This window comes from Marmota flaviventris, chromosome 20 (assembly GCF_047511675.1).
Source record: "Marmota flaviventris isolate mMarFla1 chromosome 20, mMarFla1.hap1, whole genome shotgun sequence".
NCBI classification, from domain to species: Eukaryota; Metazoa; Chordata; class Mammalia; order Rodentia; family Sciuridae; genus Marmota; species Marmota flaviventris.
The window spans coordinates 22035392-22062538 of NC_092517.1; the positions used below are offsets into that span (position 1 = coordinate 22035392).

Sequence of the window (27147 nt, forward strand, 5' to 3'; positions counted from 1 at the left end):
ACAGTGATAGTTGACTTCTTTTCCGATTTGTATGCCCCTAATTTCTTTCTCATGCCTGATTGCCCTGGCTAGAGTTTTAAGATCTATATTGAATGGAAGTGTTGAGAGTGGAAATCCTCTTCTTGTTCTTGATTTTAGAAGAAATACTTTCAGTTTTTCTCCCTGATGTGTGATGTTGGCTATGGGTTGGTCCTATAAAGTTTTTATAATGTTAAGTTTATTGAATCCCTAGTTTCTCTGGTGTTTTTAAAATGAATGTTCATTGTAATTTATCAAAGGCCTTTTCTGCTACTATTGAGATTATCATATAATTCTTGTTCTTAATTCTATTAAGGTGGTGATTTATACTTATTAGTTTGTGTTTGTTGAACTAGACGTGCATCCCTGGGATCGAGCCTACTTGATAATGATGTATTATCTCCCTAATATGTTTTTGAATGCTGTTTACTAATATTAAGGGGTTTTGCATTTGTGTTCATCAATGCTGGTCTGTGTTTTTCCTTTTTAGATGGTTAGTCTTATTTGGGCATCACAGTTATATTGTACTCATAGAATGTGTTTGGGAGCATTGATTCTTTTTTTTTAATTTCATGAAATAATTTAAGAAAGACTGGCATTATTTCTTCTTTGAAGGTCAGGTAGAACTCTCTTTAAAACCCCTCTAGTCTTGGATTTCTTTTAGGTAGGCTTCTTTAAAAAATAGATAGATAGATAGATAGATAGATAGATAGATAGATAGATAGATAGATAGACAGATAGATAGACAGATAGATAGATATCTCAAGGGGCCTTTATTTTTATTTATGTGTCCGCTGTGCTGAAATTCAAACCCAGCACCTCACACTTGTGAGGCAGACATGCTACTCCTGAGCCACAACCCCAGTCCCTTTTCTGAGACTTTGAATCGCTGTTTCTGTTTAATGATTTGGTAATTCTGTTTTGACTCTCTATATTCCTGGTTCAGTTTAGGCAACTTTCATGTATCTATAAATCAGCCAATACTTTCTAGATTTTTGAAGTTTGGGGTATGTAAATTTTGCAATTTTTTTGTTTGCCCACTTGATTTCACAAGAGTCTGTGGTGATAGTTCATTTTTATCTCTGATTTGTTGATTTCGGTCTTCACCTTCTTCCTTTTGGTCATCTTACCCCGGGGTTGATCAATGTTATTGGTTTTTGATATTTGTTCTTTCTAGTTATACAATGAGAGAGGAGTGTATTTTGGCTCATAGTACATACCCAGAGTATAACTAATTCTAATTAGGAACCCATTCTTTTGGACAAGCGTAATGTGGAGTTGCTCTTGTTTTGTACTTACATAAACAAAGGAAAGTTATGTCTGGTTCATTCTACTGTCCTTCCTATTCCCATCTCATTTTCCATCCCTATTCTGCTTTTGGCTAATCCAATGAACCTCTACTGCTCCTTCCACAATCCCTAATTATGTGTTACCATCCACACATCAGTGAGAATATTTAGCCTTTGGATTTGGGGATTGGCTTATTTCACTTAGCATAATAGTCCCTAATTCTATCCATTTACCAGCAAATGGCATGATTTTATTCTCTATGGTGACTGAGTACTATTCCAACACCTAGGTTGATTCCATAGCTTAGATATAATGAAATGAGCTGATACAAACATTGATGTGGCTGCCTTACTGTAGTATGTGGAGTTTAAGTCCTTTGGGAAATACTGAGAAGTGGGATGACTTATTGAAATGATGGTTTTATTCTATGTTTTCTGAAGAATCTCCATACAGAATTCTATAGTAGTCACAAAAACTTGCAGATCCACCAGCAATGTTTGAGTGAAACTCCCCCCCACACACACACACACACTTCCTTGCCAACATTGATATTTGCCATTTGGACTGGATTGAGATGGAATCTCAGGGTACTTTTAATTTGCATTTCTCTAATTGCTAAACATGTTGATCATTTTTCCAGTTTGCTTGCCATTGGTATTTCTTCTGTGAAGTGCCTGTTCAGTTACTTTTCCCATTTTTTTCATTTTTGTGTGTGTGTGTCAAATATATGAGTCCTTTGTAAATCATGGAGGTTAATTGTGTATCTGAGAGACAAATATGTTCTCCCATGCTCAGGCTCTCTCTTTACTTTCTTGATTATTTCCCTTGTTATGAAAACAAATAGTTTGATAGCATCCCATTTGTTGATTCTTGATTTTCCTTTTTCTCTTTAGGAATCTTGCTAAGGAAGTCTGTTCCTACAAACAACATGATATTGAGATGGGACTATATTTTTCTTTTCATGGACACAGGGGTTTTGTTCTAATACTTAGGTCCTTGGTCACTTTGAGTTGAGTTTTATGCAGGGTGAGAGATAGAGATTAAATTTTATCATACTACATATGAATTTCCAATATTCCCAGAACATTTTTTGAAGAGTTGAAGAATTCCTGAAGAATGAAAAAAAAATAGCTTCAAATGATTTTTTGCTTCTTTTGCTATGGTCAGATGTATATTTTGGTAACTTTCTTAAACTGAAACAGAACTGAAAACCTCAAGCTGAGTTTGGAAATCTTACAAGATATATTACCCAAACCATGTGGTCAGCATGATAATGGGCCAAGAAAGATGGTCTCACATTTTAGAGAGTGGACCCTAGAATCACTGGGAACCCATGGAATGATCCAGGATCCACTCATCCCAGAGTAGAAGCATTACAGGATAAGATGTGGTTTGGGACTAATTTGAATGTAGATTTTTAAAAGGAGAGAATGCTTGTGTTTGGGAACCTTCAGATCCCTCACACAGATGTGTCCAGGGAATTAAGAGAAAAGTTTTGAGTTTGATTCTTCCCAGGTTGCTGCTATCCAGCAGAAACTAAAGTAGAAGTAAGAGACAGGTGACATGTTCCCCTGGGGAAGCCACAGTTGTGCATTCTCCAGTGGGAACCTGTCACCTCCTAAAAGATTCTAAAATTAAAGCCCTACATTAAGGTGAGTTAAAGACATCCTTTCCTTAAAACGGTGCAGGATCCGCTCAGCTCCCATGACTCCCCATGCAATCTGCACAGGTAAGTGCTTTTCTCTTCCTGAGATGCAGCACCAGAGTGTGAGTGGGCTTCTGTGATTGTGATGAAGGATCAAAAAATCAAAATAGCCTAACTGTATGTTAGGTTCTTTGGTAGCTCTAAATTATGCATCCAGCTCTACCCACACTCAACAGCTTCAAGGACTGAAGAAAATTTTCTTCTTACTATCTTTTGCCCTTTAATTTGGTTACTCATGAACATTTATTAATTTTTTTCTAATTTTTTAGTTGTTTATGGACATTTATTTAAATTTTTTAAAATGTGGTGCTGACAATCAAACCCAGTGCCTCACAGTTACTAGGCAAGAACTCTGCCCCTGAGGTACAACCTCAGCCCCTTATATAATTTTTAATAAGAAAAAATATTTTAAATAAATCATTTTTGGTTTCCATCTATTTCTCAGACCACAATGAGTTTAATTTGCTATTTTGCTCTATCAGTTCTCAAAGTACATACTGTTAAGTTTTCTGATTATTTCTGCTTCAGCATTGCTAATTCATATTACTATTCACTACAGAAGAGATAAAATTTTAGCCCAGAATTTTATTAAACACACTTGGTCTTCCTTATCTTCTCTCAAAATCTCAATTTAAATACATTTAAGCATTTCCTTCTATTGCTGAGATAATGAGAAATATTTATATAAACCAAGATACTTTTTTAGCTCATCAGAAGGAAATAATATTGTGGTTTTTTTTCAAATATGATACATATAAATAAAGTTTATCTTCACATTTTTAACAAATAGCAAATAGCATTTTCTTTATGCTGATGTATTTTTCTCAGTTTTGATCTCACAAAATTATAGCAATGGTGCTCTGGCAGCCTGAAGATTTCAGACTAGCGCCTGGACCAGGGGCTGCAGTTGCTTAATTTTACAAACAAGTGGCAGTAGTGATCGCCCCTTCCTGGCTTCCAAAGGTCCCATGGTGTCCTCCCTCCAGGTCATCAAGCAGATAGGGGATGTTAGTGGAGAGATGATGGTGAACTCGATCCATATGATTGTAACAAATGAAATATGCCCTTTCATGAATCTAAAGCACCTCATTAAATGAGGACACAAATTACACAATTTACATGATTGTGTCCATGGTGCACCTGAGAAAGCAGATATGTCCTCCTCCCTATCTCCAGCCTGTGTCTCTCCACACACAAGCCCTAGAAGCCCAAGATTCTGCTGGGATCTAATTTTCTCACCACTGACTGGGGTGCACTGACCTCAATATTCTTCACTAGTTTCTGGCCCATTGGGGGACAACATATATCTCAGGGTTGTTTGTGATTTGGACTATGTCAGAATGCAAAATATTTAACTGATGGCTTGCTTGGTTAGGATAGGAAAGGAATTGTCAACTGGGTTACATTTCCCAGGGAAGGACCTCACACTGTCAGCTCTTTGGACCCTGGCTATATTCCTTTAAAACAAAACCGTGTTGCATTTCCATTTTATTCTCCACTTCTGTTTTATCCTCTAATCTGCCCACTTAGACTTTCCTTATTTTCCACCCACTGTACCTTTTTTGACTGGGACCTATTTCTGAACTTCTTTTCCACATTATTTTCTTTGAAATTATGTCATCATATTCAGAACCTCCAGTCTGAGGATGGCATGTTTTTTTTTTCTTTCTATATTTAAAGTCATGACCTCAGGCTCAGCACATCAGGGACAGCCAGAAGCTGCTGCAGCGTCTCTCTCCCAAGAGCTCTGAGGAGAGGTTCTGGGATCATCCTAGTGCTGAACAGGCTTCTGTCTGCACCCTGATCTCATGATTGTACTAGTCCTGGCAGGTGTGAGTGGGATGAGGCACAGCTGGGAGGGGACAGGCTCAGAGGACTCCTTTTAACTTGCTTTTATGAAATGTCCACATTTTCAGGATGTTTTATAACAAAACTGATAAATTAGCACAGATGTAGCAAAATTGCATTCTTTATAAGACATCTACCTGTGAACCATGGATGGCACTGTGGCTCTCACTGATACACAGGAGTGTGACCCGCACAGTGTGCAGATGGACAACTGCTTCTCTGCCTGCTATGTCCTGGGGCTGCAGGGAGCTAATGCCTGTGACAGGGGACCCATGACAGCATCCAACTCTGCCACTTCCCATGATCAGCACTGTGGGAAAACAATAAGGTTTACCAGCTGTAACCAGGAAATTTCTCCTATAGAAAAAAATAGTGTTCCACTTGTTTTCAAGCAATTCTCCTTGGAAAACCAAGTTCTCTACCTGTGTTTGCAAGTCCATGGCCCCTCCTGGCTCCATCCCTCCTTCCCATGATGATGCAGGCAGGATGGCCATCCCCCTGGCAGGGCTGAAACCAGAGTCCTGTGTCCTCTGTCCACAGATAACTCAGACAGATTGCTTCTCCTCTTTTTCAGTACTCTCCATTTTATTATCTTAAACTGCATTAAACTGAATTGAAGACAAACCTGTATTTTATAACATTACAGAAAATGAAAAAAAATATATGATTTTTTTCTGTAATTTTTATTTTTTTTTCATTTTCTGTAGTTTTAAGGACTTCTTCAAATGTTATATATCCAGTTGGTGTTGCTGTAAATGTATTTTGGAATTAAAATGTCAGCGTATATCTTACAACTCACTTCAAGTGTGCACACAGGAATAGGCATCATCTACCCATAGCTACATGGAAAATAGAGAAACCATGTAGCACTGTGCCTACTAATAACCATCTGTGACTCTTCAAATGTAGAGACTCCTAGACCATTATATAATCCCAGACCATTATATTAGCCTTTTCTTTTTTATTTATTTTTATTTTTTGAGCATAACAAGGTAGGAAATCTTTTGTTGAAGATGTGAATGAAGAAAAAAAATCTTCTTAAGGTCTTGGACACATTCTTTGGGTTTTTATATGCTATAAATCCTCCAGGATTTTCAAAATGTTTGATTAATGGCCAAAAGCTTTGCAAAAATTTTTCCACATGTCTCTCACTCGTATGAATTCTGAGGTGCTGAGTAGGGTGGGGACAACTGTTGGAGACCCTGTCACCTATTTTGCAATTATATAATTTCTGTGCTATCATATCTCTGGTGTGAAATAGTGTTGAACTACCATGAAATAAAGGTTGATTTATCCTTAAAGACACCGAATCAATGTTTCCACTTGTAAAACTTCTGTCTAGTATAAAATTTATAATGTTTAGTAAGATGTGATCTTCAAATTTAAAAGCTTTGCCATTCTTCGCATTTATAGGACTTCTCTCTAGTATGGGTTCTCTGGTGTCGAATAAGTGATGATTATTGATTAAAATCTCTGCCACATTCTCTACATTTGTAGGGCTTCTCTCCAGTATGAATCCTTTTGTGACAATTAAGGTGTGAGTTGCTATTAAAAGCTTTGCCACATTCTTTACAGGTGTATGGTTGCTCTCCAGTGTGGATTCTCTGGTGCTGAGCAAGTAATATTTTATGATTAAAACTTTTGCCACATTCTTTACATTTGTAGGGCTTCTCTCCAGTATGGATTCACTTGTGCTTATTAAGGGATGATTTTTGAATGAAAATCTTGCCACATACTTTACATTTGTAGGGCTTCTCTCCAGTACAAATCCTGTTGTGGCAATCAAGCTGTGAAATGTATGAAAACTTTTGCCACACACTTTACATTTGTAGGGCTTCTTTCCTGTATGAATACATTTGTGCCGATTATGCTGTGAGATGCTATTAAAAGCTTTGCCACATTCTTTACAGTTGTAGAGCTTCTCTCCAGTGTGGATTCGCTGGTACTCTGTAAGTGATGATTTTTGATTGAAACTCTTGCCACAGACTTTACATTTGTAGGGCTTCTCTCCAGTATGAATTCTGTTGTGGCAATCAAGATGCAAGTTTGTATTAAAACTATTGCCACACACTTTACATTTGTAGGGCTTCTATTTAGAATGAATTCTCTGTTGATTTTTAAGGCTTGGTTTTTGACTAAAAGCTTTGCAAAATTGTTTACATATGTGGGACATCTTGCCAGTGTGTGTCCACTGGTGACAAATAAGATTGGAGCTTTTATTTGAAGTTTTGTCACATTCTTTGCATGGCATACTTCCTGTATGAACACTGTGATATAGAGTAAACTTCTTGAGTGTGTTGCATTCTTCACATTGGTAGGTCTTCTCTGCGAAATAAATTTTTTAGTGTTGTGTAAGAGTTGATCAATTTTTTAAGGATTTTCTACACTTTTTACATTTACAGGACTTTTCATCAGTATAAATCCTCTGATGCTTAAAAAGTTGTAATCTTTCACTAAAAGGTTTTCTGCATTCTTTAAATTTTTAGGGTTTATCAGTGTCATAATATCAACTTTGTTTAGAAGATGTTGAGCAATCTGATGCTTTGTTATATTCTTTAAATTTATAGGTCTCTGTTTCTCTAAAAATTCTCTTGTATTGAACAAGCTCTGCAGTGTGATTAAGAGCCCTTTCACATACCTTAGACTTTCAAGTTTTGTCTTCACTATGAATATTTGCATGAGTAATAGATTTGAGCACTGAAGCAAGATTTTTCCACATTTTTCATCTTGGTAAATTTCCTTTAGAAAATGACTAGGAGTTTCTCTATACTCATAATTTTATCACCAATGTAAATATACTTGTAATTATTCAAGGTAGAGACATGGCTAAATGTGTTAATTATAGGATTATGTATATAGTGCACTTTCCAGAAAACTGTATCAGAATTGTCATTGAGCAATAGTGGGGAAGTAGGAACATTTTTACAATTCTTAATATTGTCCATTTGGGAACAAGGAGAAATTACTATTTTGTTTCAGAAAAATAAAAATTTTGTAAAGAAACTCTCAAAAGTATCCCTTTTAGAAATTTGTCTTAAACTTCCAGTCAAACATTTGCAAAGATATTTAATTCAGTGCTACAGTTATAATTGGTCAAGTCAAAAACTGATGCATGGACCTGATTTCAAATTTTCCACATTTCCTTTCACTTCAAAAATGGCTGTGGATATATTCTTAAAGACATACACAGCCCCTCAAAAGTAATCAAAATAGTCTGAATATTTTTTTCAGATATTAATTGTTCCTGGTGTTTTTTGACCATAAAATTTTTATCATAAATAGGCACTACTAATTGGTTTTGTTCATTATAATACGATTTTTAATCTTTACTCTCACCTATATTTTCCATTTTTTTTCTTAGTTGTAAATAGTCAAGGTCACACTTTCCATATCTTCCCTCTCTCTCTCTTATTCCCTGCTCTGGTAAAAATTCTCGAGGATGATGAGAAGTCATGGCTGAAATAAAAATAATAATCCTGTTTACTTACTGTACTGGACTGAGTATATTTTCCAAACATAGGAAATTACTGCAATAAAGGAACATCATCAGGGGAGTAGGGTATTAAATCTAAGCCCACCATTAATGTAGAAATATATAAATCAAATAAATATGTACACAGAAAATTACTTTGAGAACATTCCAAATCACCTTATTGGTCACAGTGTCCAAGATGAGTACATTTCTGTAGAGAGAAATATAGTAGAGGAAAATACATTGTGTTACACAAAGCCTTTCCTCCTTCACAATATATTATAAAATTTACCAGCTTTCTTCTTTCATTAAAAAAGAAAAATTTGAAACATGGGAATATTTGCAGACTGTTCAAAAAGGGGTTCCTGCTTACCAGCAGATAAAAACAGGGCTAAACCTACTGTAAGAAAAATGAGTTATGAATTACTCAAAGGGAATAGTAAATGATTATTTAAAAGAAGTTTACTGAACTACACCAACACACAAAAAATAGAATAAAATTTAGTCAAGAATTGTTAATAGTCATAAGCAGAATATGTGTGTTTAAAGACTTTCTTTTGAAAATGTCTGAAAGAGTATGGGGTGGTTGTACATAGCAACATAGGAGGTTGAGCCAGAAGGATCAAAATTTCAAGGACAACCAAAACAAAATATGCCAAGTGGTAGTTCTCTTTCCAATACTAATAAATGCATCTCAGAGAATAAAAAGAAATAAAATAAATAAAACATCCAAGCAACTCTATTATCTCAAAGTTGTAAAGACTCAAAGCAGGTTTTAATCTAACTTTTAAAACTTACAGAGAATATTCAGAGCATTCAAGAGAAAAAGATGGGTCACCTAGAAATGTGTAACTATATAATTGGGGAATCCTTAGTCAAAACTTCACAACACAGAAAGGAATTCGGGGCTATTTTCAAGGGATGAAAGAATAAAATTATCAACCAAGACATTATATTCATAGCTACTATCTTTCAAAAGAGAAGGAAAATAAAGACTTTAAAGATATAAATGCACACACTACTCATCAACACTAGACCTGTTCTCCACAAAGTACTAAAGGTAATCCTTCATACTAAAATGTAAGTGTTCACAGCAAAACAAGTCATGAAATTCTAAACATTTCTTGGCACAAACAATTCTATTTTATTTTAATGATGGGTCACAAAACATTTGAAAGATAAAAACAAAACTGTTAATGGGCATATATACCTGTAACAATAATATTGTTTTGAAAAGACACAAATATATTGAATTTTTAATAAAGTGAAGTCAAGTTGATACTCATAGAAAGTATGAGTAGGATATTCTTCATTTTAAATATTTTTTGTTGGAAAATTCAAGATGAAAAAATTCTGATCAAAACGAGCCTTTGCTATGTGAATTAACTCTAAAAATTAGAACTGTAGGTAGTCCACAGGATACTCTAAATCTGAGGACACACACATACTGAAAGCAAACGGATATAAGAATGATACATACAAAAGTGACCAAACAAAACCCGGGCTGTCTAAATTATAGTACACAAAACATAGTTTAAGACAGTTATAGGACATAGAATACGTTTCAAATTTTAAAAAGCCTTTGAAAATAGGCAGAGTTGAGAAAAGGAATCTTTCCCTAGGTTCTGAATTAAGAGTAAATACATTCACAACGTACATCCTACTTCCCAAACACACACACACACACACACAAAAAAAACAAACATTGAGAGAGTTGAATTAAAACAAAGAATCATTGTCATACTAGGAGACATCAATCTCCACTTTCTGCAAATGGAAATACAGTGAAGCAAAATGGTAATTTCAAAGCATAAGACTTTGAAAATATTTTGAATCTATTGTACTCATAGAATCCCTGTTCTTAATCACAAATGGGATATTATGCTGGATAGACCAATTTTATGTATTAAAACAAAGGTTAATAAATATTTAAGTGATAGTTATTTTGTAACAATCATGGAATAAAAATTTGGAGTCAAAAGTGATAGGAATGTTAAAAAAAATTCCTAAATATGTGTCAGTTGATTAAACACTCTTGAACATGCAGTTGTTCAAGAATTGAAAGATTAAATTTAAAGATGTTTGTACTACTTAAAGTTAACTACAGGCTCCAGGTAATATTCATCAAACTGCCATTTTTTTGTTTTGTTTTCTTTTGTTTTGGCAGAGAAATCTATCCTTTATATTTTATGAATATCCCCTCAAATACAAATAAAATTAGAAGAATATTTCCATGCAAAAAATATACTAAAAGTCACAGCATTCAATTGTAAATGCAGACATGGAGTTAAGTAGATGGACTTCTTAGTGAGTGTTAGCAATAACATTCACATCAATAGCAAATTAAAAACATTGCACACTAGTTTTGTTACATTGTTATTCAACAGAGCCATCATTGGGGGTGCAACCCAAATATCCCTTGAAATGAACAATGAACCAATTTGGAATATAGAAACTATAGAACTTTGAAGTCAAAGAATTTATTCTAATTATATATTTTACAAAATATATGTACACTAGGTTAACTTAAATGTCACAGAAAGAATACTGAAGAATTCTCTGAACATGACATTGCTAAACTAAAGAAGCAGCTTTCTGAACAAAAGAGAATGGTTTTGTGATGGGGAGACTGAAATGAGCCCTTGCTTCCTAGGAATTGATTTTTTTTTTTTCCTTTGAGATGTAAACTTTTTTTACAATACATTGCATAAGAATTTGAATTAATGTTACTAAACTTTATATTTAAAATTTTGGAGACAGTTTTATTTTTTTGGTTTTGATTACAATAACAATTACAAACAACACATAAAAGAGAATTGCAACATTTTTTGAAGCTACATTTAAAATAATGTATTCTTTATCCTATAAATAAGAACAAATGCATCAATATACAAATGATGAGCATGCATGTAATCTCAGCTACTAGGAAGTGTGAGGCAGGAGAATTGCAAATTCAAGACATACTTAATCACTTAGTGAGGACCAATCTCCAACTATGAGTGAAAAGGAGCTTGGGGTGTAGTTCAGCATTAGAGTATCACTGCGGCCAATTCCCATTACATTTACATGTAGAAAACTTCAATTTCTACATACATGGGCAGAATGAAAATCCAATCAAGATTAAACACAAAAGTCATAGACAAAAGAGGCTTAATATTTATACAAGCAAAAGCACATATAACATTATTGGCAATACAAACAAGAACCATGCATATTTTAATTTGTGAAGCAATTAACTGATATGAGGAAACCCAGTCTATAACATGAAACCGAATGTACACAATTAAAAATATAAAGAAAAAAATTAATCAACCAAATTGTAAATATCCACCGATGTATTATTTTAGTAATCCTCTTATTCAACTACAACTTACACCATCTCTCAGAACAGCAATCTTTGTCAATCTTGACATTCATTCCATGGCAGATAATTTCACAGAAAATCCATTACACATATTCAGAAAGAACTCTGAGAAGGAAATTTTAGTGAAAAAATGTACAAATAAGATTAGAGAAACTACTTATGATAGTAATGTATTACAACGGGTTGAACTAGAGATCTTCAGAAATGTGCAAAAATTTCTTGCAAATAATGCAAGAAGGGCTGGAGTTGTAGACTAGTGGTGGAGCACTCGCCTAGCATGTATGAGGCCCTGGGTTCGATCTTCAGCACCATATATGAATAAATGGGATATTCATTAACAACTAAAAAATATTTTTTAAAATTATGTAAAACCATCAGATAATATTGACACTCAAAAGACAAGGGGTGTATTTTGTTGTTAATTTGAATGTATGGATACATTACTGGAGGAAAAGCAGGAGACTAGATAATTTTAAAGCACAAAACACAGGACAGGTTCTTCTATGAAAACAAGAGAAAGAAATCAAAGCTTCTAAATTTTTTTTTTTCTGTTGGGTAACTTCTCAAACAACATTCTTGAATTTAGGCTTCCTCCTTTACCTCAACTATGTCCTCCACTATATGTGGGCCACAGGATTTGGCATCACTGCATTCCTCTAAGGAAACCATATATCAAGTGAAGGATATATATCATGCCAACAAAGGAAAATATTAAGGATGAAAAGAAACATTATTAATATTTTCTTATCAGCACCAAGAACTACCCCATCTTCTTTATTGAAAGCATAAATCTGAAACTTATTATTGTGGAGAAGTTCCCAAAATATATACTTCAAGGGAAGAAAATTAAATAATGATATTTAGGAATTGTGAAGCAAAGTTATGCTCACCCACAAAGACCAGGTTGCTGTAGTTCTCCAACATCACTTCTCTATATAAATTCTGCTGAGCAGGATCCAGGCATTCCCATTCCTCCTCAGAGAAATCAATGGCCACATCCCCGAATGCCAATGGCTCCTGAAATAAAAATTGGTATATCAAGAGAACACGGACCGAACCATCATTCAGTTTTTAATTTGAATTAAGAGTTAGTAAAACTGACTGTCATGTAGGAGAGTGACTTTAATTATGTAATAATATACTTTCCATTATCTGATTCAGAGGAAAATACATAAGGCCAAAAACAGTGTGTGTGTGTGTGTGTGTGTGTGTGTGAGAGAGAGAGAGAGAGAGAGAGAGAGAGAGAGAGAGAGAGAGAGAGAGAGAGAGAGAGAGATTCCATATCAGAGTGAAGTGAAGGATATATACCATAATCCAAGTACTGTATAAAAGCCCAACTTCTAACTCTTCTGCCATCAGTGAATGTGAAATTTGGCGGACAGTCCAGATGCAAATCAGACTTGTCAAAGATATTCTCATAAGGAGATTGTGCCCAAGGGAGACAAAAAGGGTGGTAAAAAAAAGCTTTTGAATACAGTCTCGTTGCTATTCTCTTTGCTTTGTATCCATGAGATAGATTGAGCTCCCAAAACAATTAGTTTCAAGTATCATCCATGACACATTCCCAATGTGTAAAATATTCATAAAATATTAACGTTTGGAGACATGTAAAGTGACACTTCCACCTTGTGAAAAGACAAATTTGAAATATTTCAAGTTCTATAAGCAGTTCAACTAGTAAATAAACTTGGTACAATAGAGGCCCAGACAGCAGCATGTATGTGTTCAAAAGACTGAGGCAAAGAAATGTTTAATAAAAGAAAAAAGACCTTTTGATGTAATTGTAATGGAAAAATAATGGTAAAAATAAGTTACTTAAAACAACCAAAGAAATATATCCAAGGAAAATGATGGTTTTGAGAAATACATAATAAAATTATTAGTCATAAGAGGCACAGGACTATCATCTTCTCTGTGTGCAAAAGGAAGAAGAGATCAGTAAGACACACCAGAAGTGTCCACACGGGTTTTCCACATGTGAATGGATCCTAATTACTTAAACATAGCTACTTTATTGAAAGAATTATATTGACATCAGAGAATGATAACCCCATCTACAAAAATAACCAATTAAAAATCTTCAATAGCAAAATGTTTAAATACTTGAGTCTATTGGAATTGTATGGTGTCAAGATTATATGAAAGGGACAACAACAAGAAGATAAGTCAGGTTAGTAGATGATTATAGTCACTGTTCACAAAACACAAAAAATAAAAATCCTGACATATTAGAATAAATATATTTTACAAACTGTGGAGCACCCTCACTATAAAACTGTAGTCTTCTGTGGCTCATTCCTAAGCAGTGAGTGAAGTAATTCTGGGCAGCTAAGAAAATAATTCTGTAAAGTCTACACACCTCAGATACCTTTGGCAAAGAAAGGAAATGCTTAGTCTTCCAGAGTCACAATTCTCACCAGTAAACAGACACATAGCTGCAGTCAGTTTAAGGTCCTTACCTACAGTATCCTTTAAAATTTATTTTTCTAAAAAAAGTGTAAATTTTCAGAAAATTAATTTGCAGAGAATCAAATTGGGGTTGTGTCTCAGTGGAAGAGCACTTGCCTAACATGTGTGAGGAACCAGGTTTGATCCTCAGCACCACATATAAATAAAAGAATAAATGAACATCAACAACTAAAAAATATGTTTAAAAAAGAACATTTTTTTGACACTGGTTGGCACAAGTGTCACTAGTTCAGATCTCAAGCTTGCATCTTTCACCTAATTCTGATGCCACTTATAAATCCAGAATGTCATGTACACTGCTAATCAACTTCCTGTATTTGGGGGACCCTACAGCTACTAAACATAGAAAGGATAATTCACTAGAAAGGAGCATTCAATATTAATATATTAGTTATTTACAACTCTAAAAAATGAATTAAACACAACCATGATAAAATCCTAAAAAACCTGTTGCACAAATATAGAAAATTTGGCTTCTAAAGGATATATGGAGTAGGCAGGCATGGAGAATGGTCAACAATTCTGCAGAATAAGTTTACAGGACTGACATATCTGACACTGAGATTAACTATAAACTTACAGTAACCCAAAAGGTGAGATATGTGGCAAGGAGTATACAAAGGAGTATACAAAGAACTGAAAACCTAGAAATAAACTCAAAAACACACAAGAGATGACAGGACTTCCCTGGAGGTGATATAATCTTTTTACTGAATTATGAACACCTTGGCATCTGCATGCAAAGAAATGAATTTGACACAGAACTTACAACTTTTAAAAAATGAAGTCATCAATCTGAAAGATAATGTTAAATTTGTAGCTTGTGTCAGACAACATAGCAGAAATTTTATGTGGCTTCATTATTGAAATGAACATTCAAAGCAGTATGGAGATTCCTTGGAAAGCTGGGAATGGAACCACCATTTGACCCTGCTATTCCTCTTCTTGGACTGTTCCCAAAAGACCTAAAAACAGCATACAACAGGGATACAGCCACATCAATGTTTAAAGCAGCACAATTCACAATAGCTAAACTATGGAGTCAACCTAGATGCCCTTCAGTGGATGCATGGATTAAAAAAATGAGGCATATATACACAATGAAATATTACTCAGCATTAACATAGAACAAAATCATGGCATTTGCACATAAATGGATGGCACTGGAGAAGATAATGCTAAGTGGAGTTAGCCAATCCCCCCCCACACACACAAAAAATGTCCAATGTTTTCTCTGATATAAAGAGCCTGAGAATAGTGGGTAGGGAGAGGGAGCATGGGAGTAATAGATAAATTCTAGATAGAGCAGAGGGGTGGGAGGGGAAGGGAGGAGGCAGGGGATTAGCAAGGATGGTGGAATGTGATGGTTATCATTATACAAAGTGCATGTATGAAGACTTGAATTGTGTGACAACATACCTTATATACAAGTACATATGAAAAATTGTGATATGTGTATTAAGAATTGTAATGCAAAAACTTACATGTATAATGGCATAAATTGATATGAACATACTTTATATACAGAGATATGAAAAATCATGCTGTGTGTGTGTAATAAGGATTATAATGAATTCCACTGTTGTCCTGTATTTAAAAAGTAATAAAAACTTTAAAAATATATAAAAATAAATAAATAAATCATGACCTAAAAAAATCTGAAAAAAGAAAGAAAGGAAGAAAGAAATTGTGAGATAGGATGCATGTGGTGCTACACACTTATATCCAGTGGTCTGGAGGCTAAGTTAGAGGGATCACAATTGTGAAGCTAACCCCAGCAACTGAGTGAAACCCTGCCTAAATTAAAAAAAAAAAAAAAATAGGCAGTAGTAATTTTAAAAAACTAAATTAAGAAAAAAATTTAAAAATTTAAAATTTTTAAGTGAAAATGTAAAAACAGCTGAAGATATAGTTCGGTAATAGGACACCCTGGTTCCAACCCCCAGTTTCACAAAAGGTAAAAAGAACAACAGCAAGAAAGTTTTTCTCCAAAGTTACAGAAAATAATATTTTTAAATCTATAAATAATTGTATATATGAAAACAAAAATTCTATTCATCAAATGACTTCATTAAAGAGTACAAGAAGAAGTGACAGATAAGAAACCAATTGCCTCACCTTTAACCAAACACTTGTAAAAAAGGAGAACAGAGACTGCGAGAGAAATGCAGGCAAGAGCCGTGAACAGCCCCTTCAAATAGCAGGTACCTAAATATCCCATCCTCACAAAGAAATCAACGTCTTTTGAAAGGAGAGACTGTACAATAAAGTCACATTGTACACACAAATTGAGACAGTGTTTAAGAACATGTGGTATTATCATGAAGGGAAGATGGAGTCTGAGCCCCCCACTATTCATTTGTGAAGCTGTTTGCTAGGGAGCATCCGTGGCCCCCAGAAACATATGTGGACACTACAGCACCTGTTCATATGGGGACACAGTGTGCTCCTCCAGAGCCGAGACCTGGGGCCTGGTGACAGAGGATGTCCTTTTGGGAATAGATAAATAATAAACTATGGAAAATAACCATTTCTGACAATCAGCCACATTTTGTTTGCCATTTGCGATACAGTTTGACAAATACTATGAAACACTGTGTCAGTTTTATATAGATGTCACATAAATGTTGCATTTCACACATACTCATATTTACAAAGTACATCTTCAGAATTGAAAAAATGCAAATGAATATGACCACATAACAGACTGAATTACACACCCTGGGAATAGATAGGACTCCTCATTATAAAGAGGATTGCTTCACTCAGGTTCATCTATGATAACACCGCATCAAAATTTCACCATGATTTCCTTTTCATTGAAGAAGGGACCAAAGCAAACAGTTTGAAAATTCTCTTGGAAGGTTGAGTTGATATGAAATTAGCCAAGAAATCTGAACTCTAAGAGCAAAAGCAGGAGCTATCATTATCAGGCAGTAATGCATATTATAAAATTATCATGTTGCAGTAATTTGAGGACACAAAATATCACAATGCAGAAATTACATAGATGACTGCATATGTACATAAATGTCATTTTCATTATGAAGTGCAATGAAAAGGCCTGTGTATATGCAACCATCTCCAGCAGAATATTTGATGTGAATGAACAAGACAATCCAGCATGAAGGGAGGTGAGGGAACTGGAGCCACAGAGCACTGGTAGGGCTTGGGTGCAGGACGTGCGTGGTACTGGATTATACTCCAGCACCCCAAAGAAGCACATATTGAGAAGGATGATTTTTCAAAATTATACTAGAATAGGAGGCTCCTGGATTCTCTCCACACATGGATACACCAAATAAACACCTACTTCTGTTTGGAGTCCCTCTTAAATAAAGTTATACATGGATTGAGAGACATATGCTTTGGCCCACTGAGAAAATCTCTACCATCCGAAGGGCAGGCAAAGTTGAGGTACACTTGGGCATTAGTCCTGCCTTGAGCAAAGTGCCACATAATTGGGACCGAATACCCCAATCCAGTGTCACCCAGAGTAGAGGCAGACTGATTGGGGTCACAAATGGAGCACATTGGACATTAAATAACATAGCTGGTAACGCAATTAGTCTGGTGCTCATAGAGGAAAGAGCTGGATATACACAAGTATCAGGACGAGATTCTATGGCTGTGGTGGGTCATGAGCTATATCAATGGGACCAGGGCAGAAGGGGAGTGAGGTCAAGGGTCCCAATGTATCTCAAGAAGGAATTTGCCAGCTTGATCTGTAAACTGTGGTTGCTAACAGTTGAGCTCCGCACTAGCCAGTCCCTAAGACTAGACAGGACAAATGCAGTCTACCCAGCAGTCCTGCCTGAGCCCTCTACCCCCTACCTCGGTAATAACTCCAGGCCTGACCAGTTTTTTTCTGGAAGGAGTAGTCCAGGCACTCAGGGTCCCAACATTTTTTTCCATTCCATGGACTCCATCCTTGCCCACCAAGCTTTGGGAGCAATGGCAACTGTGGATATGCAAATCTCCCTAGATCAGCAAGGAGGGGCTTCACATTGGTGTGCAAGCGTTTCCATGGAGTAGGATCCCTGCCCAAGGAGTGAAGGAAAAGGATGAAAACCACAGCTCCCTGTTTCTTTCTAGAATAGGGTCACAACACCTTCTTGCAGTGAGCACAGGCAGCCTGGGTTCTAACCAATTCCATCAGGAATTCAATCACCAGCCAAGTAGGAGAGCTTTTGCAGCCTGAGTCCACCTGTGGAAAAGGCTCCTATCAAACAGGTGAAGGAATTAGTCCTCCAATGACATGGATATGGAGAAAGGGACCCGCTCACAGGGGGCTAGAATATAAGCTTAGTGCAGCCATTTTTAAAAATAGCATGAAGTTCTTTAAAGGATAACAGAGTAACAACCATTCTGGACGCATTTCCAAAGGAACTTGAACCAGTGTGTTAATAAATGACGGCATGTCCATCGCTATTACAGTATCCACAGGATACGAGGGAACATCTGAAGTGGCTTCTGGATAAGGAGACTCCTCCCAGATGAAGGGCAGTCACCTACTCGCCTGAGAACCTACTTCCCCTAAATGCACCTGCTCATAGGTCAACAGGTGGCTGATATTTACCAGATGTTCAAGAGACCTCAGATGTGCCAGGAGTGGGGTCCTTCTGTCAGGCAGAGCCAAAACATGACCAGGAAAATCTCAGAGAGGGCATGGGACCCATAGGACATGCAGTCCACATGGGGGACACTAAGCCCAAAGACATTCTGACAAGGTGTCTGGCCTGGGAGAGAAAGGGAGAGTACACATATGGACACACATGGAAACACATACACACATATTTTTACAATTGTCAAGTGGTTTTTGGTGTCCTTTTCTCTCATGTGAAATGCTCATAATAGTAATCAAAACCTTTGCTTCTTATTTTATTACAGTGGGGAGGAAAACTGTCACTGGAAATGGGAATAGGGAACTGGAATTTGAGGAATTCGTTGATACATGTGTACAGGTTTCATCTGGGAGATGGGGTTCTGGATCTGACATTTTGCTTCTCTTACATTTAGAACATTCAGGGGGACCCAGGCAAGAGGGTCACACCTGTAATCCCAGCCACTCGGAAGGCTGAGGCACATTTTCAAGGCCAGACTCAGCATCTGTCTCAAGAAAAATAATAAAAAGTACGAGGGATGTAGCTCCATGGGAAAGGACCTCTGCATTCAATCCACTATGCCCCTGTGCGCCCCCAAAAGAAACAAAAGCTCCAGGGGAAGAACATCCTGAGACCTCTGCAGATCCCAGCCATCTTGGGTGGAGAAAGGGCACAGGGAGTGGTGATTCTCTTGGTCAGGACACCCTGAAATCCACCACAGATGAAATTCAGGGAGGAGACTTGAGCTGCCAATTTGCACAGGAGATACCCATGTTTTCAATAATAAGAATAAAAAGAATTCAATATCTTTAGAAATCCAAGAAATTCAAAATAACATTAAATCATATCAATGAAGATAGGAAACAAAAGAATTCCAATAAACTCAAGGAGTTTAAGTGCTTCTTAACTATTTGTGGAAACTGTTTTGCTATTAAAGACACATAAAAGTCCCTCACCACAGTAACTTGGTGAAATCAGTTCATAGGACCAGAATAATACATTAATAGTCACGGTACATTCAACTTAAAATAGTATAAAATACCATGGGTAAGTTTTACATGGGTGTCATATGCATGTGGTGTTATGTATAACTATGATGCACTAATAAACAATCCAGCATGCTTTACTCTTAATGGATGCACCCAGGCCTAAAATTCATCCACAAAGTTAAATATATGTAAACTTAACCAAAATATTTTTGAAATATAAGAGTAAAAAATTGTAAGAGCAAAAAAAAAAAGTAGTAATTACCTAACATGTGCATTGGGAAGTTGTTTTGTTACAATTGTCATCAAGGAATCATGATGTCAACAAAGTCCACCCACAAACCCACGTGGATGTGAAAATCATACACTTAATTGCAATGGAAAAGTCATTGTCAATAAAACTCTAACCAGGCCAACCTCAGCAACTTCGCTAGACCTGCGGTCAGAATGAAAACTTAAAACTACCAGGCACATAACAGAAGGGTGCTTTACCACTCAGCTAACTACCAAAGCAAAAAATAGAAAAATAAACTCCACAAAATTAGCGTAGGAATAAGTGAGATCCCTGTACACAGCAGCTCCCCTCCTGCAGGAAAATGGTGGAGATTTATTTATTTTTTTCTTTTTTTGGTACCGGGCATTGACCTCAGGGGCCCTGGACCACTGAGCTCCATCCCCAGCTCTATTTTGCATTTTATTTAGAGGCAGGGTCTCCCTGAGTCTAAGTGCCTCCTTGACCTCGAAATCCTCTTGCATCAACCTCCCCCTCTGCCCCCAGCCGCTGGGATTCTAGGTGTATGCCATCAACAGGCTTGCAGATTGGATCCTTCTAGGGGTCCCACTGGTCAATCACCACAACCCAGGAAGAAGTCAGGCAGCCGCACTCACCTGCCAGACAGGACTGGAGCAGGGGCTGAGGCTGCCCCCAGGGGATGGGGAGGCTGCGAGGGGTCTCCGCCACTGTCACGCTCCTCACCCGGCTGGCCAGGCGGACTGAGGGGCGTTGTCCCCAAGGGGCTCAAGCCTGCAGACGCAGAGAGCACCCAGAGTCAGGGAAGGCCAGCTCGGATTCCCTCTACAGAGGGTCCAGCCAGACGGACTCCCCTCCCTCCCAAGCCTCCCTGACCAGGCACCAGGTGCCACTGCACACTCACCATTTTCTGGTGCCCAGCAGCCAAGCCTGCCCTGGAGAGCTTCAGCCCCTGTGTGGCAGGGCCACACGGGATCCCGGGCACAGAGCAAAGCCTGGAGTCCAACTGAAGGAATCCTGGAGAAATAAATCCGATCCTGAGCGTGGAGGCCCGCTGGCTGCACTCAGAATTGGACAGCGCTTAGCACCGGGGCTTCTGATTGGACAGGGCGTCTGTCAGTCCCCACTCTCTGCAGTCTGAGCTCAAGGAGCCTTCTTTTTGAGTGACAGGGGGTGATATATTCTCCAGGCAAGGAGGAAAACAGAATGGCAGGATTTGGGTACAGCTTTTTTTCTTTTTTCTTTTGTTTTTGAGGTCTGGGAATTGGGTTAGGGTTAGGGTGACCAGAATTCTAAGTTCTGTTGGGTTTTGATGTTAGGGAATTGAAGTCATTTCTTGAAAGTTTCACCACCTGGGGCTCCTCCTACCCAAAGCGTCTTCGGGGTGCTGACTTGTCCTCTGTTTATCTGTGCAAAATTCTCCAAGCAGAACTGGCCTTTTTGACCCTTTGGGAACTGCCCAGTGCATCACAGCCAGCGCTGGTGGAGGCTCACTGGGGGCCTGGCAGGCGCCCTGGAGGAGTTTAGCACCCAGTTGGCAGTGTGAGAGCTGATGTTCCTCCAGCTGTGTTGAATCTATCTCAAGTCCACATTGAGGCTGGAGGCAGAATAAGGAGATGAGCAAAGAAGAGACCCCCAGAGCACAGACCTGGGTAAACCCCAGCTGCACCAGGGCTCCCCCACTCTCTGGTGACCTGGGGTTGAATTCAGAGGACTCGACCTCTGAGCCCCTTTCCCAGCCCTACTTTGAATCTTATTTATGGACAGGGTCTCTCTGGGTTGCTTAGCACCTTGCTTTTGCTGAGGCTGGCTTTGAATTCGCCATCCTCCTGCCTCAACCTCCCCAGCCACTGGAATGACAGGCTTGTGCCACTTTTTTTTTCTTTCATTCTTTTTGAGAGAAATACCTGTGGTGGCCACATGATAACAGCCTTGCACAGATCAAGGCCACCCTGGGTGCTCTCCCTGGTTACTGCCAGTCCCCTGGATCCCAGGCAATGGGATCCTGCCTCCTCCTAAAACCAGAGACCCCCTTGCCAGATGTGCATCCTTAGTATCAGCTGAATATTCTGCACTTGACAAGAAAAAAGAAACAACAAACAAACAAACAAAAGACTGACCCTACCTGATTGTCTTGATGTAAACAAAGTCAATGTGTTTCCAAAGAGAGCTCTGGTCTTGTCCCCCCAATTTAGTGGTGCAAAAAGTCACATAATACAGAGAAGACTTCAAGTGAAGGGGGGCTCAAGGGTCTCCCTCATTAAGGAAAAACAATTTGCGTTTGATTGGGAGTCCAGGAAAGCCAATTCCAGGTCCTAATTTGGTAAATAACTCCATATACTCAAATGCACCCTGCTCCTATGTGCCTTAGTTAACCTTGGAGGCCTCAAGGTTACCTGCCCTCTCGGACCCCTGCACCTGCAGATGAATGCGGGAGAGGGATCCTTTCTTCTCCATACAGTGCCCTGAACCTCCACCTTCCCTTCAGGCTACACCTTTGGCAGCATTCATTGGGGGAGCAGTTTAGAAAATTCTGGAATGCACTTGAAGACATTTCATCATCCAGCTAAGATGCTATCAATTTGGTCCCATGGTCCTTTTCAGTACTTTTTATCTTTTTCTATTTTATTAGTTCTTCTTAGATATACATGTTCATAGAGTCCAATTTAATAAAGTTATCCAAACATAAAATATACTTTATTCTCAATAGGACCCCATTCATTTGGATGGGCAAGATGGGCCAATTCACTTAGGTATTTTCATATATTTAAATAGGAACATTATGGTCAATTCATGCTATTGTCTTTCCTGTTCTTATCTCCCCCCATTCCTGTTGCTCCCCTTTGCCTCATCTACTGAACTTCTCTTCTTGCCCCCCACCTTCCTTGTGATATAGATAACACATGTCAGAAAAAATATGTGACCTTTGGTTTTGGGGGATTGCCTTATTTTACTTTAGCATGATAATCTCCAGATCCATTCATTTTCTGGCCAATGTTATGAAGTCATCCTTTTTTAAAGCTGAGTAATATTCCACCGTGTATATATACCACAATTTCTTTATCTACTCATCTGTTGATGGGCATTTAGGCTGACTCCATAGATTAGCTATTGTGAGTTGGGCTATTATAAACATTGATGTGGCTGTGTCCCTGTAGTATGCTGATTTTAAATCCTCTGGTTTATGCTGAGGAGTGGGATAACTGAGTCAGATGGTGGTTTCAGTCCTAGTTTCTTGAGGAGTCTCCATCCTGCTTTCTCGAGGAGTTGCACCAATGTGCAATTTTACCAACAAGGTGTGAGCATTCCCTGTCATCCATATCCCCCCAATTTATTGTTACTGTATTCCTGATAATTGCCATTCTAACTGGAGTGAAAGAGAAGCTCAGTGCAGTTTTAATTTTCATTTCCCTAATTGCTAGATATGTTGCCTTTTCAGTATTTATATTTTAAAATATTTTTTCTACTTGGAGTCAGACCCAATACCTTTATTCTATTCATTTATTTTTCTGTGGTGCTGAGGATGGAACCCAGTGACTCTCACATGCTAGGCGAGCACTCTATGGCTGAGCCCCAGCCCCCCCACCCCCATTTCAGTATTTTTTACTTTTGCTTCTCAGTAACAGCAGCCCAGGTATTTGGGGGACCAGTTTTGCTGCATTTATGAAATGGGAATATTTCTCTTGAAGGAAGACGTACAAGGTGAAGGGACATGACCAGGATTCCTGGGATGAGCAGGACACAGTTGTCTTGCCCAGGATAAGAAGATTATGTGGGTGAGAAGAGGGAAACAGCTGGGGACACCTTAGGGCAAGAATCCCTACTTCCCACATGAGGGAAATTATTCTTGCTATTAGTTTTCTTAAACAAAACGTGAAATTTTACTAAGGTAACAGTGTCACTAGATATAGGTCCTTGAATGGAGCTCAGATTTGTCTTCAGAGGCAAGGAAAAGTGAGTAACCAACCCAGTGTTTTCAATAACCAACAAGCTAGAACTTGGCGTCCTTGGGACAAAACATTGTGTATTACCCAATAATTAACAATCCAACAGCACTTGATACCCAATTAATGGGGGATGGAGAATTGGATCAGTGGGTATGGGGGTTTGTGGGTGGCTAGCTGCAGGAACGTGTCTCTGGGGTGCATTCCTTGTATCTGAGAGGTTTTTCCACACCAATGAGATAAACAAAGTGGCAAGAAAACTGGCAAAACCTCTGTAATACTCCAGCCAGGAAAATTTATGAGCACTTTAAAAGCTTCTTAATATTTACCCTTGGTCGAATGTGCGTCAATCAGAAAGCAAACATTTGAAAATACCAGTCAACATGAAAAGTTTCTGAAATCTGCTTGTGGACCACATTTGTGGATCACTGCAAAAACCATATGAGTTCATTGCTAAATACATAAGTAAAACTAGAAATATAATAATGTGCATTCTCTTAAGACTTCCATCCTGAAAACACTGCCCTGTTTGCTTTGATAACTAAATGATCATTTAGTTGTCCATCTAGCAACACTTGAGGTCCATAAAGAACTGTGGAATATGTCTGGTTGGGGCAGAAATGCTGGGATACAAGAAGAAAGTTACAATGAACCTCAAAGGAGAAGGTTCATAAATCACCAGAATGCAGGAATTCCCACAAAATTTGAAATTAAAAACAAGGGACTGGGGTTGTGGCTCAGTGACAGAGAACCTGCCTAGCACCTGTGAGGCACTGGGTTTGATCCTCAGCACTACATTAAAAAGAAATATATAAAACAAAGGTATCCTGTCCAACTAAAAATAATTTTTAAAAATAAAGATCAGATTTAAAAATAAAAGTAAAAATAGGCAAGAGAGGATTTTAGATAATACATAAAATATAATCAAAGTAGAGCATATTATGTTGGCCCAGAAATCACTATCAAGAGGGAGGGGAGGAAAAACAGTGAGGTTTCTCTGATATCTCTAGGCCCCACACCCCCTTTGCTCCTCAAGTTTATGGGAGATACTGTGGGTGATTCCAGAATTCTACCTATGGACCAATTCCTAGTTCTTAACTGGCAGTAGGATGACATCATATTTGTAGATTCCTACTCCACATGGTCTTTTCCAGAGACAACAAAGCAAAACCTGAGTTTCTATGTGTGTGTGTGTGTGTGTGTGTGTGTGTGTGTGTGTGTGTATGTGTGTGTGAATTTTACTGTAAAAAAGTTTTATTATGGCAGCTATTATGAAGACAAACAAAAACAAGTGTTGGTGAAAATGTGGGGAAAAGGTACACTCATACATTTCTGGTGGGACTGCAAATTGGTACAGCCAATATGGAAAGCAGTATGGAGATTCCTTGGAAATCTGGGAATGGAACCAAAATTTGACCCAGCTATCCCTCTCCTCAGTCTAAATCCATAGGACATAAAAACAGCAACCTAGAAGGACACAGCCACATCAATGTTTATAGCAACACAATTCACAAAAGCTAAACTGTGGAGCCAACATAGATGCCTTTCAGTGGATGCATGGATTAAAACATATGTGTTATATATACACAATGGAATTTTACTCAGTAACAAAAGAAAATAAAAACATGGCATTTGCAGGTAAATGGATGGCGTTGGAGAATATAATGCTAAGTGAAGTTCGCCAATCCCCCCAAAAAATGCCAAAAGTTTTCTCTGATATAAGGGGGCTGACTATAGTGGGGAAGAGAGAGGGACCATGGGAGGAATAGATGAATTCTAGATAGGGAAGAGGGGTGGGAGGGGAAGGGAGAGGGCAGGGGATTAGCAAGGATGGTGGAATGTGATGGTCATCATCATCCAAAGTACATGTGTGAAGATACAAATTGGTGTCAACATACTGTATATACAAACAAAGGTATGAAAAATTGTGCTGAATATGTGTAATAAGAATTATAATGCATTCTGCTGTCATTTAGTTTAATAAGAAATCAATAGAAAAATATATTATGTAAAGTTTAAGATGATATTCTAAATGTATAAATGCAACTCTTAAGTCACCTTGTTTTGCACTGACAAGTTCTCATTGGAACTTTTCTAGCACCATTAAAAAAAATAGAGGCACATCATACTCTCTGAGAGGACACTCCTGCTTGAAAGTGTCCTTCTTTCCCTTCCATATGTGTTTAAATAAACTAATATGTGATAGAGTGAGGGATGTGTCTGAAATAGTAGTTAGAAGATGCACACTAATGACAGGAACAGGAAGTTGACATGCCAAAGATCCAGGACAACTCTAGGTCGCTTTGGCCCAGGCTAGTCTGGAATGGTTCCGACATAATTGATGGTTAGATTCAATCATCCTATCTCCTTGAGTTCTGCAATATGGTCTGTGAAAGTGCTCCAAAACTTGTCCCCTCTAGGGTAACTTGTGTTCTCACTAGCAGAGAAGAAATCACTGCTCACAGAAATCACAGGTTGTTGGCTGAGGAATGGAATATGGCACATTGACTTGGTCCAGGCAGGGCTATAGATAAATTACTTTTCTAAAAGAAAAGTGGGGGTCTGCACAGTGGGCCAAGTTCATAGAATGACTCCCTGACCTTCATGATCCCATCAATCAAATATGCATGCTACATATCCATAACTATCAGTATGTAGCTGAGCGGTAGAGCCACCAAGAGCACTGAAAATAGATAGACAGACAGACGGACAGATAGACCAAGGCAGGGATGAACTGCATCTTTGAGAACCAATTATATATAATCCCATAGAGTTCCCTAATAACTTTGCATTTTAAAAATACAATCATGGGCTTATAAAGTTTAGTACCCACTGGTAGGCCAGGTGTTAGATATTCATGGGAAATGGAAAAAACGTAGAGACCAATACTGTGCAACCAGAAACTTGAGAAAACCTTATTCATGGGCCATAAATCATTTTTCAAAACCAGTGAATGCTTTTACCAGTTTTCTAAAAAACAAACAAACAAACAAAAACACACTGTGCGTTCTGCTCAGAAAGAGGAATGCAATCTTCTGGAATGGAGGAGGAGTTTGCAGGTCAAGACTTCCTGAGCTTCTAAATCTATTCTGTCCCTATTTTTTATTTTATTAACAGTGACGACTTTTTTTCTCCGTCTGCTTCCCCAAGCATTCAGTGTTTCCCCATCTCAACATCTGCCCACTGCCCCTGTGTCT

The 27147-nt window shown here is 37.9% G+C and overlaps 1 pseudogene; it reads right to left on the reverse strand.

Annotated features, from left to right (window-relative positions):
• Positions 1-6243: 6243 nt before the first annotated feature.
• Positions 6244-7034, reverse strand: LOC139703059 (zinc finger protein 678-like; annotated as a pseudogene).
• Positions 7035-27147: the final 20113 nt, after the last annotated feature.